The sequence below is a fragment of the Aethalodelphis obliquidens genome, unplaced genomic scaffold (genome assembly GCF_003676395.1).
Source record: "Aethalodelphis obliquidens isolate GAN/ISIS:26980383/991018 unplaced genomic scaffold, ASM367639v1 scaffold7, whole genome shotgun sequence".
Lineage (NCBI taxonomy): Eukaryota > Metazoa > Chordata > Mammalia > Artiodactyla > Delphinidae > Aethalodelphis > Aethalodelphis obliquidens.
The window spans coordinates 8,686,661-8,693,013 of NW_020837951.1; the positions used below are offsets into that span (position 1 = coordinate 8,686,661).

The 6,353-nt window shown below is 46.8% G+C and overlaps 1 long non-coding RNA gene across 1 annotated transcript; it reads right to left on the reverse strand.

Annotated features, from left to right (window-relative positions):
• Window positions 1-1,011: 1,011 nt before the first annotated feature.
• On the reverse strand, window positions 1,012-5,252 carry LOC113619686 (uncharacterized). The gene is made up of 2 exons (XR_003432496.1): window positions 1,626-5,252; window positions 1,012-1,528 (listed from the first exon to the last, which is right to left on the reverse strand). It is a non-coding gene; the product is annotated as an uncharacterized LOC113619686 (long non-coding RNA).
• Between the last annotated feature and the right edge of the window lie 1,101 nt (window positions 5,253-6,353).

Sequence of the window (6,353 nt, forward strand, 5' to 3'; positions counted from 1 at the left end):
CTGTTAATATCCCCATTTTATCAAGGAGTGAACTGAGGTTCAGAGAAGTTAAGTGTCATCTAAAGTCACACAGCTAAATGGCAGACTTGGGATGAGCTCCCTTGTCTGTCTGACTCTAGACAGGAACTTTTTGTGGCAATGGAATGTTGCGAACAGAACTTTAGGTAACCTAACTGCAGGCACCTGGGCAGAGAGTCTCACTCTCTAATTACTATTCTTGAGCTATTTCCTTGAGATCTGACCCCAAGAGTGAAGTCTGTGAACCCAAAGGCATAGGAAGACATCGTCTTGTCAGGCCAGGTTTCCTCAGGACCACTGGGCTGATTCACACCCCACATGAGTGAGTTCCTGTTTCCCCACAGACCAGCTGTGGGCTTCATCATTTTAACTGATTTTTGCTAAATTTGTTGGTAAGAATTGGGATCTTCTTGGCTGTAATAATCATATTTGCGTGTCATTAAGGATTATAAAGACTGAAATGTTCCTTAATATTTAAACTTAGTGCCACGTGTCTCAAAGTTATTAGCCATCCGTCCATTGGACACTGGGTATTTCCCTCATAGCTTTATATTTATTCCCCCACCTCACTGGGTCACTCAACTCATATATTTTTCCAGTGCCCCGCTTTTGTTGTTGTCATTTAGCTGATTATGTGTCATAATCTCTACTAACTTATTTTAGTTAGAAAATTGTCACTTCACAATTAGGGTGCATGTGTTTGTGTTTTCCCATGATGTTTGTGGCATTTTTAAATGATTTAACTTTGCCTATTTGAAATCAAAAAGAGTCTAGATGGGCTTCCCTGGTGGCACAGTGGTTGAGAGTCCTCCTGCCGATACAGGGGACATGGGTTCGTGCCCCGGTCTGGGAAGATCCCACATGCCGCGGAGCGGCTGCGCCCGTGAGCCATGGCCGCTGAGCCTGCGGGTCGGAGCCTGTGCTCCGCAACGGGAGAGGCCACAACAGTGAGAGGCCGGCGTACTGCAAAAAACAAACAAACAAAAAAGAGTCTAGAGGGTGATGTATGGGCCTCATTCCACAGTTACCCAGTTTCCCTAGCGGTATTTATGAAATGATAAAAGTCATATTTCATCCAGTCAAGGAGGGGTTTTGCCATAATGGAGGTATGCAACATTGGCGGCTGGTGTTAAGCCAATATCTGTGTTCTGCCTTCTCTTCTTCCAAGGTACATGGCTAAACACATCTTCCAGCTTCCCCTCCACGTCATGTGTTAACTGAGATAGTGTAGAAGTGCTTGTAAAAGTTAATTCCTTTCCCCTCCTTTCCTCTTCTTCCCTTTCTTGGACAGATAGGGCCCAAATCTCCACTTCTCATCTATTCCAGATTCCTGAGCACTTAGAGAGTCAGGATAGCCAGGTTATCTGATCCCAGCCTCTCCTTCTTCTGGCTTCCACAAGGGGACCCTTTCTGCCAAAGCTCAGGTCCACTTTGAAATCCCCAGAGTCTGGCAAAGCTTATTGTCTGTTGGCATCTGTCAGAGTCTTGACACACGTAAGTCACGAATATCCTTTAAACAAAAAAATTATGTGAATTATCTGGGATTTTCTCACTCTTGCTCCCCTCACCAGGACCCACTGGTGTGCCCCTTCCACATGTCTCACTACCTGAGTAGTGTGGGGCCAGCAGGGGGAGTCAGCCTCTCCAAACAGTCCCACGCTGTCCAATGACTTCTATTATAGAACATCCTAGTGGGTCAGGTTTCCACCTGGCCAGCTCTGCAGAGTAGAGTAGGTGTTCCACCCAGTCCGGGAAGAGCAGTCTTCCTGGGAGACTCCTCTGGTCCTCACTGCCTGTGTGATGGGAGCCTTTCTTCTTCATCTGTTAAAGGGCAATTAGGCTGAGGGGTGCGATGTGTGGCCTCCCCTCCCACAGCCAAGGGTGGACAGTAGAGTGCTATGGCTAAGCAGTGAGGCGGATCCGGGTCCCCGTCCCCACTCAGCCCCACAAGGTGGACTGCCGTAACTCAGCCCCACAAGGTGGACTGCCGTAACTCAGCCCCACAAGGTGGACTGCCGTAACTCAGCCYCACAAGGGCTCTGTGATCTGAAGTGGGGCCAGGCACTCGCCCTGCTGAGCTTTGGCCTCGTCATCTGTATAGAGGGTGATGACACCGACCTCAGTGGTAAATATGACCATCATAGAGCACGGCACACACAATAATTATTCTTGGTTAGCAAGAAAGCAAGGGAGGAAAGATGGCTTCAAGAGCCTCCACCCATTTTCGAGAAGCCTTTTCTCACTTCCTGGAGAGAGAGCTTGCTCTCTCCTGTCCTCCTGTCTCACCTGCCCAGCCTCTGGGTGGGCCTGGCTTGCCTCTGATCTGAGTCCTGCTGGCACCCACTGGGCTCAGGTGTTGCCTCTGGAGTCCTTCCTCACTGTCACTTTCTTCCTGATCTGCTCTCTCCTGGTTTCCTGCTGATTCTCCACCACCACCCCTGTAATAGACTGCTGGCACTCTCTCCTTCTCCTGTGTAGTAGCCACAATGGCAATTAATTAATGACCTGTACAATTACGAGTTTAATATCTGTGTCCCCCACCACTAGCCTGTAAACTCCATGAGGATGAGACCTTGTTTGACTTCTTTCTTGCTGTTTCTCCAGTGTTTGGTACTCAATAAATATTTGTTGAATTAATAGATAAGGAACGGCTAACCAGTTTTTGCTTCTACGTCTGTGTTCCTTGCGGGTAGGGGCTGTTTAATTTCCTCTGCACCCTGCAGAGAACCTGGTACTAAATGAGCAGCAGTGAATATTTGCCAAGGGAAACAAAGTAGGAGTAAATGAGTGGATGAACTGAGAGACTGAACCCACACCTCTCTTCCCCTTTTCCCTGCATCACGGCTTATGACCGAGTCCCCCCGTCTGTGTAAATTGTCTCTTGGTCCTGAACAGCCTCTGTCTTGCAGCTTCCTTTGACTCACAAGGATGATGGGCAAGAAGAGAAAGATCTTCCACATTTGTAGGGTGTTCTCATTTGAAAAATAAGGTTTTCAGGAAATCCACCCCAGTCCCTGCAGAGAACACATCTACCTCATCAAAAAGGGTGGCTACCCTCCAGGAGAGGGTACACAGATACATAACACTTTTTGGCCCAGTGCATTTACCTCCTAATTTCCATCAAAGCCATTAATCGCAAAGTTTCATACTTAACGCTCATACAAACCGTGGTAGGCAGTGTTGTCTTCTGGTGAAGAGAATAGTGGAGACTTCAGAGTTGCTTTGGGTGAATCACTTAATCTTTTTTACCCTTTCTTACCCATCTGACAATGGAGCCTAACATTCCCGAATTTCCTCTTTTAATAAACATTCTTGTTCACATTTAAACATTCCTGGAAAGACATTTTACAATCAATGAGTATATTTAATCTGGTTGTGTTTTTTGCCCCAAACTCAGTCAATAAATCCAGAGTGTATCTCAGAATCAATGGCATTCTTGAAAGCTATGTCTTGAGGTGGACTGCTGTAACTCACATCACATTTTCTCACAGGCAGATGTCTGACTAAAGTCAGTAAAGTGAAGACATCTGCAAAGATGCAGCCTGGTTTCAAAAGGTGATTAAGCTCTAAGTGTTCTAAACCAGGCACAAACCTGCCAGGCATGCCTTGGATTTCAACGAAGTGAGCAAGCTGCACGTGAAGAGCATTCTTGCTGCCACATGTGTTTAATGTAAAGCCAACATCCTGTCCATCAAACACGAGACCAGAAGGATTGCTCGCCTTCCCTCAGAAGTCAAGGGTTTTGCAGGATGACTTTGATGACCAAGACTCTTTAAAAAAGATGCCCGGGGAGATGGAAACTTTTCCCCTCAGTAAAATTCCCCACAACAAATAGTTCCACTGACCTTAGACATGACTTTAGCACTTTCTTGAGTTGAAAGCTGTTGAAAAATAAAAGTCACGACATCTGATTGTTTGATGGCTTCACTAAAGATTTCGAATATGAGGATCTGGAGAGGGGGTGTCTCTTTAATCCCTCTTTTTTTTTCCTTCTTACAACAGAATCAGAATGGAGGGGAGCCCTTTGGGAACTGAGTCCCTGGGGCTTCAGGATGGTTCCAGGCACTGTGGAGGAGGGAGGAGAGTCCATCTTTCATTCTTTTAATCAACGTTAATGAGGTAAATTGAGTTTTGGTCAGTGTATACATCTGCCACCGTGACCTTTGCTTTTTTGACTTGCTGAGCACGAACAAGGTGCTCAGCATCTGGTTTTTGATCCTGCCTCCTAGAGTCCCCGTGCATCCTCTCCCTGACTGTTCACACTGCAGGAATCAGTGACTGCAGGATGGAGCCCTGATAGCAGGAGGTGACATCACCACACTCAGGGCAGATCAGCTGGGCAGTGGAGGCACACAATGCCTGGGAAACCCTGTCGCGACATGACTGTTGCATATTTATTCATTCAACAAATATTTTTTGAGTGCTAATTAAGTGCCAAACATTGCTCTAGGTGCTGGGGATATAGCAGTGGACAGGGAAAAAAAAAAATCCCTACCCTTCAGGAGTGTACATGCTATCAGGGAAAGAGAGGTATAAACTAACAAGATATATAGTATGTTAGATGGTGAGAAGGGCTATGGAAAAAATAAACAGGGAAGGGGAAAAGAGAGAAGACAGTACATTACCTGATGACAAAGTTTTATACCAGTTTGAAATTCTTACCTGACTTCTGTATCAAACCAGAGGATGCTCACAGCTGCTGGGTGAGCAGGGGCTCATGGCACCTTTACCTGCCTTCCTGACCTTAATCTTCTTCCGGCTGCTGACACTGAGCTGGGGTTTGCCTGTGTACCTGCCCTGTTCTGATCAATCCTCTTCTGCTGGGCACCCCGAGGATCTGCTCCTCGGCAGCTCCTGTGCCTCCTCTGTCTCCTGGTCTCATCCCTGTGGTCCTGTCCACTATCCCTGGCCCAGAATGGGGCTGGCTTTGTTTTCAGATTCAGTGCGTCCACTGTTACCAGCCAGTTAACTTTTTTCGCCACCTTTCTAAGATTGGGCAACATGGTAAAGACCATGAGACCCTGGGCAAGTGAATCAGACTCTCTGAACCTCGGTTTCTCATCTGTAAGGTGGACGTGGTTGTAGTGCACCTGTCCCAGATGGTTGTTATGGGAATGCCACGAGATAATTGAAATAAAGTGGTTTTCAAAGGCTTGTACTTAGTGGATGCTGAATCAGTAGTAGCTGTTCACGTAGGAGGGACTGAGCTAATGGCAGCAATGCAGGGGAGGGTGCAGCATGGGAGTGCACCCTGGCTTTGTCTCCCGTACCCCCTCCCCAACCCCTCTGGATCTCCCCTGTCCTCCCCCAACCACTGTCATTCTCGGCTCCCCTTTCATCATGGAGCTTAGCTCCGTGGAATCTTCGCCTCTGGCCACTTAATGAGAAAAACTCTTCAGCAGATCTGCTCCCTCCCTCCCTCCCACTCTCATCGCCTGAAGAACAGTCTCTGTTCAAAGGGGACGATGCCTTCCTTGTCAGTCAAGACTCAAGCAGTTTGGGGAATCTTAGCCCCTTCTTTACTTCAAATGCACTCACGGCCAAACTAGTCAGTGGGTTACATTTGTCCAGGGTACTCCTCTGCAGAGAGGATCTCATCTCTGCATGATGAGAATCAAAGCCCCTTTGTTATCTCCCAGCATGGAAGCCTGGCCTAGCTGACAATTTACACTGTAACAATTCTTATTTTTTAACCCACTCCCCTTACTCACAAGACATACAGAAAAGTAACCTCTACCCATTCTCCTCTTCCTTTAAACTTCTTCTTGTTTCTTTTTCCTTGAGTTCCCTGAATTTTGATCAAGTTGGACATGCTCATCTTTTTGGAGTCTTAGGCAGAACTTTGGGGCCTGAAGTCTTGTTGGGAGTGGCTCAACTTCCGGTCAAGCAATAAAATTAAGAACACAGTTTCTTTGGTCAAAAGTCCCTGAACAAAGGTAAGATGCTTAACCTCTCTGAACTTGTTTCCCCATCTGTGAAATGGAGATAGGTGTTCTGATCCCAAAGGGTTGTTAGGAGTAGTACAATGAGATAATGATTGTAAAGCACTTTGCAAAGTGTCTTATGTGTGATAAACAAGCAAAAGCCAGAAGCTCCTATGTCCATCCACAGTGGGGTTTGTTAGGATAAGTCTTATTTTCCTGCTAAGCCTTCTCTATCATGTCCAACTACCTGGGACCTATCACGCTGAGCCCTAGGCATCTGCTGATTCGTCTGTCAGGCTTAAGCAGCTTAACGACAGGGACCTTGTCTGGCTCTCACACAATTCTTAGAAGTTACCAGCATTTCCTGTTGTCAGGGGCTTCCTGTGACTTGAGAGCAGGGGCTGTGTCTTG